This window comes from Schistocerca cancellata, chromosome 3 (genome assembly GCF_023864275.1).
Source record: "Schistocerca cancellata isolate TAMUIC-IGC-003103 chromosome 3, iqSchCanc2.1, whole genome shotgun sequence".
NCBI lineage: Eukaryota > Metazoa > Arthropoda > Insecta > Orthoptera > Acrididae > Schistocerca > Schistocerca cancellata.
The window spans coordinates 146230467-146241117 of record NC_064628.1 but is presented as its reverse complement, the minus strand read 5'-3'; positions in this window follow the sequence as shown (position 1 = coordinate 146241117).

The following is a 10651-nucleotide window of genomic DNA, read 5'->3' as shown; positions in this document are numbered from 1 at the left end:
AGAGAAAGTAGAGGTGGAGGTGAAGGGAATTAGGAATTAATAGAGGGGCAGAAGGAGATAGAGGGGATTGTAGTGGTGGAGGAGATGGGCAGAGAGGGAAGGAGCCAAAGGATAGAGGGGGGAGGAGTAGAAGGACTAAGAGAATGGGGAAGAGCAAATGGACAGAGTGAAGAGGTTGTAGCTGAAAGGCAGGAAAAAATGAACAAAGAGAGGAGGAAGGGTTAGAAGGGCTAACAGAGCTGAAAGAAATTCATACGCGGAAAATGTCGGTTACTGAGCCAGTCACAGAATATTTTTGCTTCGCTTTCAGTACTTAGAAAACAACCAAGACAATTGACAGCGAACAAATTCAGAGAAGCAATGTACGATGACACCATGACAATGGCCGACCACTGTGGCCGAGCCGTACTAGGCGCTTCAGTCTAGAACCGCACGACCGCTACGGTCGCAGGTTCGAATCCTAACTCGGGCATGGATATCTGTGATGCCCTTATTTTAGTTAGGTTTAAGTAGTTCTGAGTTATAGGGGACTGATGACCTCAGATGTTGAGTCCCATAGTACTCAGAGACATGTGACCATTTGAACCAGGACTATGTAGCCAAATTGAAAACAAAGTGAAACTGAACGCCGGCGGAACTTGCACGTGAATTCTTGTAAGGAGAGCGCCGTAATTCCACCTTAACCCTTTTGAGTAAATTTAGAGAAACAGTTTTTGTGGATGCCTCTCCGACAATTCTAATCTACTATCATGAGATTATGGAATGTGATGTGACAGATTAGGGCGGGTAAAGAGGCGTATAGCGAGTCAGGTTTTCCCTCGCTCAATATGAGAATGGAATAGGAAAGAGAATTGCTGCTATAAGTATGAAGTGCCCTCCACCATGAACTTTGCAGTGGCTAGAAGACTGTATAACATTGGGATGCAGAACCAGACTCAAGACGCACAACTGGCGTGCAAATGGAATGTGGAATTTCACAATCGACTTAGGGACTTTCTGGTGCACCTAAGCTACACATATAATCGATATTAGATATTATTTTCCTGATCACAGCCGGCTGTCAATCGAATCGCAAGCGTACAAGCTCCCGTCCCCTACACGACAGCAAAATGAAATCTCACACTCTCGTGTCTTAACCATGGGGCCTGCGCCGGCCGGAGTGGCCGAGCGGTTAAAGGCGCTACAGTCTGGAACCGCACGACCGCTACGGTCGCAGGTTCGAATCCTGCCTCGGGCATGGATGTGTGTGATGTCCTTAGGTTAGTTAAGTTTAAGTAGTTCTAAGTTCTAGGGGACTTTTGACCACAGCAGTTGAGTCCCATAGTGCTCAGAGCCATTTGAGCCATGGGGCCTGCACCCTTGCCATTTGATCGACAGGCCGCTGTGATCTCGAAAATAATACCTAATATCTACTAGATGTTTTTTTGAGGTGCATCTGAAGGGGGGAATGGAATTGCCGGGATCGATCGTGTAATACAAAAAGCTAACAAAACCAACCTACAACCAGAGACTAATCATATACGGGTACGTTCCCACAATCCACTACTATTGGTAGTCAAGAGAGATTTCGTAAATCAGGAACTTAAAGGGGCAGAGACGGGACTGATCTGACGAGGGGTATCCTTGATGCAAAACCAAGAAGAAGAGGATAAAAACAACCGAAACGCAATTGTAATAGTACATTGAGCATGATTGTTTTTGAAGAAGATATATAGGAAGGGCTTAGGTGCGTTTTTCTTTACGTCGTATTAGGGAATAGGAATCATCTGAGAAAGAGAATCTTCAGGATTAGAAGAACTAATGTTCCAAAATTTGGGCTGTATACCAATAGTATTTCCACTACAGCGTAACTTCACTTAACGAGTACCTCCCGTAACGCACAATTCTCTTAACGAGCAAAACTAATTGTAAAAAAAGTCTTGCTTAACGAGCGATGTTTTGCATAATAAGTGACATCGATTCAATGTGACGTAACCATTCGTTTGCGCGAGACAGGGAGAATGTTCAATAATATGAACTCCTTTCACTGTCGGCAGCGGCATGCGAACAATATATTTAGTACGTACGGCAGTCTGGGTTCAGCATTGTTTCTGCCACCATCTCAGTGAAGCTTGTGATCGCATATTTTTCTAAACTGGTGATTAGACAGTGGTTTTTTGTGTGTATATTTTAATAACCTTCCCAGAAACGTCCCCGAAGACAAAGCCACAAGAAGACGACCATAATAGAAAGAAAATGACCTTAACAATGAAACGTAAAATCCTGAAACACGCGAATGTGGTGTGAGCGTTCCTGATTTAGCAACCACGTACATTAGGTTTACATCAGCTGTTTGCACTAACGTCAAGAACAAGGACGAGAATGAGGAGACAGATACTTCAAAGGGACGTTGTCGAAAGGTTGCTCCTTATATGGGTAAAGAAAAGCAATTGCAAGGCGACACCGTTAACGAGAACCTCGTTAAGAAGATGCCAGGATCATCAGCGGCCGAAGAAGTGTTCAAGAGAAGCCGTGGGCTGTTCGAGAAGTACCGGCATCCACAGCGTTCTGAGGCCCGGCGAAGCAGTCAGCTCCGACACAAAGGCAGCAGAGAACTTCATCAGCTGCCCATAGGTTTTTGAGGGTTATCTGCTACCAAAGGTTTATAATTGTGACGAGACATGTGTATTCTGGAAAACAAAAAGCCGAAGTGTAACTTCGCAGAGCAGCAGAGGAGACGGCATTTCCCGGTCACGAGGCACTGAAAGACCGTCTCACGCTGTTAACCTGTACCAATGCACGCGGCGATTTGAAAATTAAACCGTTCAGAAAGCCTACGAGCCTTCAAGAGTGTTAAAATTCAAAATAGCAGATTAAATGTGAAGTGGAGGTCTAACAGCAAGGCATGAGTGACACGTGATCTTTTTTCTGACTGGAGCAATGAAGTGTTTGGCCCTTCGGTGAAAAAATATTTACTTGAGATATATCTGCTACTCCACGTCTTGCTTGTTATGGACAGATATCCTGTCCATTCGCCAGGCCTACAAGACCCCTCCTTGAAGAATTTCAGTTAATCAAAATCCGCTTTCTGCCTCCCAGCACCGATCCATTGCTCAGGCCAATGGACCAGCAGATTACTTCTAAATTTAAGAAGCTCTGCACTAAAGCACTGTTCGCACATTGCTTTGAGTTGACTGAGGCTACAAGCTCACTTTCAGGGAGTTTTTGAAATATCACTTCAACGTCGTTGCCTGCGTCAACATGACCGAAAAGGTGTGGGAAGGGGTTACCAAGACAACTCTCACTTCTGCTTGGAAGAAGTTTTGGCCGGAGAGCGTTGTCGAAAGTGATTCTGAGGCATTTGAATCAGTACCTGTGGAGCCTGTCGTCAACTAAATTGTGTTTTTGGCCAAGAGCATGGAACGACAAGTTCATAACATTGATGTCGATGAGCTTGTAGAAGATCGCACTCAAGAAATGACCACCGAGGAGCTTATGGAGCTGCGGTGTGTTTCATAGCAGGAAGTTGTGGAGGAGTTCTTCGGAGGAGAAGGAGGAGGGGAGGAAGAGGTGTTGGTGGTAACAGCAAAACAGCAATCTTTGCTAAAATAAGATAAATGCTGAATGCATGGGAATCGGTTGCACCTTACATCGAAAATGGTTACCTAAATAAGACAGTGGCTACGCGCGCTACATTTTTATGTAATGATAATGCTGTCACCTCTTCGCCAAGTGTTGAAACGTCGGCAAACTATGGATAGCTTCCTAGTGAAAAAGAATTAATTATTGTGTATCGCGATCAATAAAGTACATAACACTGCACGTATAATTTTTTTTGAAAAATATCACGACTGAGATAAAACTTTCGGTACTTTTTCTGCATGGAACGCATTATCGTATTTTACATTAATTTCCTGGGATAAATTGTTTCGTTGAACGAGTGTTTGGCACCACGAGTAAAATTCTGTAACGAGTTACGCTTGCTCTTTGCGGCATTCCACTTTCGATGGCGCAGGGTTCGGTGGTGCACTAGTATAGCAATAAACAGGCGAACTGAGAGTGGAATAATCAGAGCTGGCGCTACATAAGCTGACAGTTTCCATATCCTGAAATTACACTACTGGTCATTAAAATTGCTGCACCAAGAAGAAATGCAGATGATAATAGGGTATTAATTGGACAAATATATTATACTAGAGCTGACAAGTGATTACATTTTCACTCAATTTGGGTGCATAGATCCTGAGAAATCAGCACCCAGAACAACCACCTCTGGCCGTAATAACGGCCTTGATACGCCTGGGCATTGAGTCAAACAGAGCTTGGATGGCGTGTACAGGTACAGCTGCCCATGCAGCTTCAACGCCATACCACAGTTCATCAAGAGTAGGGACTGGCGTATTGTGACGAACCAGTTGCTCGGCCACCATTGACCAGACGTTTTCAGTTGGTGAGAGATCTGGAGAATGTGCTGGCCAGAGCAGCAATTGAACATTTTCTGTATCCAGGAAGGCCCGTACAGGACCTGCAACATGCGGTCGTGCATTATCCTGCTGAAGTGTAGGGTTTCGCACGGATCGATTGATCGGGTCGTAACACATCTGAAATGTAACGTCCATTGTTCAAAGTGACGTCAGTGCGAACAATAGGTGACCGAGACGTCTAACCAATGGCACCCCAAACCATCACGCCGGATGATACGCCAGTATGGCGATGACGAATACACGCTTCCAATGTGCGTTCACCGTTATGTCGACAAACACGGATGCGACCATCATGATACTGTAAACAGAACCTGGATTCATCCGAAAAAATGACGTTTTGCCATTCGTGCATCTAGGTTCGTCGTTGAGTACACCATCGCAGGCGCTCCTGTCTGTGATGCAGCAAAGGTAACCGCAGCCATGGTCTCCGAGCTGATAGTCCATGCTGCTGCAAACGTCGTCGAACTGTTCGTGCAGATGGTTGTTGCCTTGCAAACATACCCACCAGTTGACTCAGTGATCGAGACGTGGCTGCACGATCCGTTACAGCCATGCGAATAAGACGCCTGTCATCTCGACTGCTAGTAATACGAGGCCGTTGGGATCCAGCACGGCGTTCCGTATTACCCTCCTGAACCCACCTATTCCATATTCTGCTAACAGTCATTGGATCTCGATCAACGCGAGCAGCAATGTCGCGATACGATAAACCGCAATCGCGATAGGCTTCAATCTGACCTTTATCAAAGTCGGAAACATGATGTTACGCATTTCTCCTCCTTACACGAGGCATCACAACAACGTTTCACCAGGCAACGTCGGTCAAATGCTGTTTTTTGTATGAGTAATCGGTTGGAAACTTTCCTCATGTCAGCGCGTTGTAGGTGTCGCTACCGGCGCCGACCTTGTGTGAATGCTCTGAAAAGCTAATCATTTGCATATCACAGTATCTTCTTCCTGTCGGTTAAGTTTCGAGTCTCTAGCACGTCATTTTCGTGGTCTAGCAATTTTAATGGCCAGTAGTGTATTTTCTTGCATGCTGTCGGAGTCCATTTGGTTAGCGCAGCAGGCCTACATACTTTCGAGTAAATGTATTCCACTCTCCCCTTTTGTGCTGAGAAAGAGCTGTAGTAATGTTCTGCGAATCTAATATTTACAGCATGTGATAAAATTTCCCTAAGTTAACGTTTGTTGAAGCGCTTTAAGAAGCTACGCTGTGTATGCTAAGTTTTTGTATTTCTTGAGTGCACCTGGGAATTGGCAGTGTTTTTACATTAGTCAGCAGGTGCTAGTTACCAGATTCACTATACGTATGGACAGGCGTTCGCACAACAGAGGGAAGGAATACAGTTAACAAAAGCTCTAATCTTAAAGTCGTGATACGTGCTGTACCTAACGAGACTTCCGTATCTCTGGAAACATGTGAACCATTGCCGATTAATACACGACAGTGACTGACTAGATACAACAGTTCCTGCAACAACTAATCACTATTTATGACTGCAATGATCAGACTGCCATACGTCTACTTTATACAACCCTGTGTTGAGTGCGTTCTTCTGAACCATGAGTTTATGTCGTCGCTTTCTTGTTTTACAATTTCTATAAGAAAGCAACAGTACCTGCTTGACTGTAAAATTAGTTTCTCAGTTTGGACTGTCTCTTACTTAATAACGTTAAATACAGCAGAAGTATTACAGTCTTTCCTGAAGAGCTCTGAAGTATCTAGCAATGGACCTCCAACTCCAGGACGTCACAGAATTTACCTCCTTCCGGGTTATTGCATTTTAGTGACAAAATGTGGTGTTATATCTACGCAGTGGCGGAATAACAGTTCACAGGAATCTACTGTCTCATGCAACTACAGGAGTCTCGGTTTTTTCAATGACGCCCTCCAATCGCTGAAGGTTAAACATACCCCTGACTTACAGAAAATGGAAGCATATTTCTTGCAACGTTCTGTTCTTCACAGGCTCTCTTATTCAAGCTTACTTTCCGTTGTATGCCTGGGGGCTTACACCCCAGTTGTTTGCTTGTGGGAACACTCCTTTGCTGATGAGCTCATCCATTCCAGAATTGAGTGCCTGACACTACCTTAACACTCTAGAAATCCTATACAGGGTGAGTCACTAGCTATCGCCACCTAGAATAGCTCAGAAAGTATGATAGGAGCTGAAAAGTTTGTGGGACAAAAGTTGCTTGGGACAACGGGGACTATAATATGACGTTTATTTTTTGTTACTAGGTGGGGTCGCGTCAGAGATGTGAAGGTCAACTATGCTTTTTTTTCTTTTTTAAAAAATGGGATGCTGTAGTTTGGTACGTATTTTCTGATAGCGGCTATCCAAACGAATCCAGTGAGGTGTAACAGTAAGGTCTCTGAAGGTCAGAAAATGTAAAAAGGTGGCATGAACCTCCATTTACAGAAGGTGTTTTAAGTGATGACTATTGGTATCAATGCAGTGCTGCAATCTTTTATCATGGATTGAGTGGTATTCTTATCACTTCTACACTTATCGAAGAACATGCTCTGACAATTCTCTCTCGTATATCGTGAAAACAGTAAATATTCGCCGAATAGGGCGTATCCGTCTCACGTGACATTGACATGTAAACATTAGACGGTTTCGAAACAACACTAATAGGAACGGTAAGACTAGTGTCGTCGAATGAAGCCAATGGGAATGACGGTATTCTTAAGAAGAACAAGTCGATAGTAACTGCCGCCTGCTTCACGTCTGCTGTGCAGCGAGCTACCTTAATTTAAGTATTAACTGTATTTTTCTTACTTGTCACTTCTTCTTCCGTGTGTATTTGCTTTTAGGAAGCTTTAATTGTCTGGTGCTATTAATAGTGTTCCATAGGTTCCGTGTTTGTTTTGAATACAGTCAGAGAGAGTCCCTTTAGTCAACCATAGTGCCAGTATGTAACGCTAACGCCCGCAGTTACGTAACATGCCCCAATAGACACTTATAACGTCCCCGCTCGGGCGTACGTTAGCTCTTTAAAGCCTGTACTGTAATAAGTTCACGGGCTTCACCTTATAAACAAGGATTTTAGTACATAAGTTGACCGCGTGTACCTAATTGAAAGCAATTCGGACCTATATCCAGTCAGTAACGACAGTGATGCGTCAAGCAAATGTAAAGTATAATTACTCGTTCGCATGGACAAGAAGTACACACAGTAGACACTACCAATGATTAATAATTCGGTCGCCAGCCTAATTAGGCATTGAGTGAGTTTTTCCTTGTACAAGTGGGCGCATGTACAAGCATAATAACACGTAGTAATGTTGCGTTTTATGGCAAAGTTTGGAACCGGAAAAATCCACTGAACTAAATAAAGTTTTCTCCTTTTGTACTAATTTGGACGAGCTATAAATACACCACACCACACTGCAATGATTACTACGAACTGCATTTTGTATATTGATCAGACTGAAATCGGGCATAGATTACCCTAGAATTAGCAATCTTGAAAGTACACATACAATGTCACTATTAAGGATGGATAAACACTAATACACTTAAGTTTAATATGGAACTTAACTTTTCTGGTCAAATCTGATCAGTACACTTCAAGGTTTAAAAGAATGGACAAGAGAAGGGGGGGCCCTGAAACTGTTATGATCGTTATACTGAAACTATTAAGTACTGAAGGTGAATTGACACTCAGAATTATTAACCTATGGATTACTACTCTTTTGTCTCACTTCTGGATTATTTAACTATCATTCTTTCTGTCTCAAATTAATTAAGTGTCATTGCTAGCTCAATTCAAAAAAATTAACTTCCAATTTAGTCAAACTGTTGTTCTTTACTAACATTTGCATTAACACACAGAACTTTAAACTTCTTTATAGCATAGATTTGTCTGCTGATAATTCTCATTAACACTAACTTTAAACTTTCAGTTCGGGATACTCGGGTTGCACAACATGTGGTAAGGACCCTGTCTAGTTCAGTGATAAGGATGATTAATTGTTAGGGCAATTCTGGCAAAAGTCACATTATTATTGAACAGTTAGAAACATTTTCGACACTGGTCCACACAGATACAATTCTAAAGATGAAATAAATGTTTGACCTGCGCACGTCGGTGCGGCAGATGGCGGGCAGCGAGATAGCGAGAAGCACATCACACATGCAAGCACGGCTAAGGCTCTCACTGCATCGGCACTTTCCTTCTTCTAAGCGTCGTAATCTTTCCAATTTTGTGCCTAAGAATATAGCCATGCCATGTAGTCGTCGGGATCGGCACATCCGAGGCTCAATGGAATCCACTTTTCCTGGATAGCCTCCTCGATACGGTACGTGTTCCTCTGACCGATGCCCAACTCCGACTGTAATACTGAGCCAGTTGTGCCAAACCGCGCCAGTGTGCGTTTTCCCGCACTCGCCTGCCTCCACCTTTTCCCGCTCCCCTACAGGTAGGGTATTCACCACAGGTTTTCTATTCAACATATATTAATACCTTTCCTACGTATGGACCAGGCGTATAAAATACAATTTTCACATCTTACAAGAGTTTCAACTTTAAGTAAACTTCCCTTTGATTACCACATTACTTGAAATCTAACATAATAATAATATTCATTTCAAAAGTTGCTTATAGTTTCTTTAACATAACGATACGAAAAGAAAAAGAAATTCAAAACATTGCTTACATTAATCTCTCGAAATTCAGAAAGAAAAAAATTTATAATATGTACAGTTGTTGTTGTTACAAGTAGTGCTAGTGTTTGTTTTCAATACAGTCCAGAGACAGGTAGTGCAATTTTCACTGTTTTCTACAAGAAGTGGCTAGCAACCCCAGTTTAGTGAATAAACAGCCGCCTTTAGTGAATTAGTAGTCTAGTTAAAGGTTGAACAACTCTCTTCAGTAAATTTATTCCTTAGGATGGATAGGATGTGTGACTGCTGTGTACGGACGCAGGAGGAGCTGGCCACTGTTCGCGAACAGCTGAGCGTGTTGATGGCCGCGGTCAGCCGTCTTCAGGCTGCTGCCTCGGAGTGTAGCGGCAGTGAGGAGTCTGGTGCGTCGCAGGGTACACCCCAAGTGTTACATGCTTCACACACTGTCCCTGCTGTCGAGACATCTTCGCGGGTACCGAGCGCGGTTGGGCCATCCTCTCCCCAAGGGGAGTGGCGGGTTCAGCGGCGTTCGCGGCGCACGAGGCGGAGGGTCAATGTGGAGGCTGGCCGTGTGGCATCGCCCGCTCTGCCTGTGAGTGGACATGTGGCTGCTCCTTCAGCAAGGTCCGAGCAGGCACACGGGGGGAGGGGTTTATTAGTTATTGGGAGCTCCAACGTTAGGCGGGTGATGGAGCCCCTTAGGGAAATAGCGGAAAGGTCGGGGAAGAAGGCCAGTGTTCACTCTGTCTGCTTGCCGGGGGGCCTCATCCGAGATGTGGAGGAGTCCCTACCGGCGGCGATAGAGAGCACTGGGTGCATCCGACTGCAAATTGTTGCTCATGTCGGCACCAATGACTCCTGCCGTCTGGGTTCAGAGGTCATCCTCAGTTCGTACAGGCGGTTGGCGGAATTGGTGAAGGCGGAAAGCCTCGCTCGCGGGGTGGAATCAGAGCTAACAATTTGTAGTATCGTTCCCAGAACCGATCGCGGTCCTCTGGTTTGGAGCCGAGTGGAAGGCTTAAACCAGAGACTCAGACGATTCTGCGGAGATCTGGGGTGCAAATTTCTCGACCTCCGCTATCGGGTGGAGAAATGTAGGGTCCCCCTGAATAGGTCAGGCGTGCACTACACGCCGGAAGCGGCTACAAGGGTAGCGGAGTACGTGTGGAGTGCACATGGGGGTTTTTTAGGTTAGAGAATCCCCTCCCTAGGCCCGACAAGACGCCTCCTGAGACGCGGCAAGGTAGGAGTAGGCAAAATGCAACAGGGAATAACAATATTAATGTGCTAATAGTAAACTGCAGGAGCGTCTATAGAAAGGTCCCAGAACTGCTCTCATTAATAAACGGTCACAATGCCCATATAGTACTAGGGACAGAAAGTTGGCTGAAACCAGACGTAAACAGTAATGAAATCCTAAACTCAGATTGGAATGTATACCGTAGAGACAGGCTGAACAGTGAAGGGGGAGGCGTGTTTATAGCGATAAGAAGTGCAATAGTATCGAAGGAAATTGACGGAGATCCGAACTGTGAAATGATTTGGGTGAAG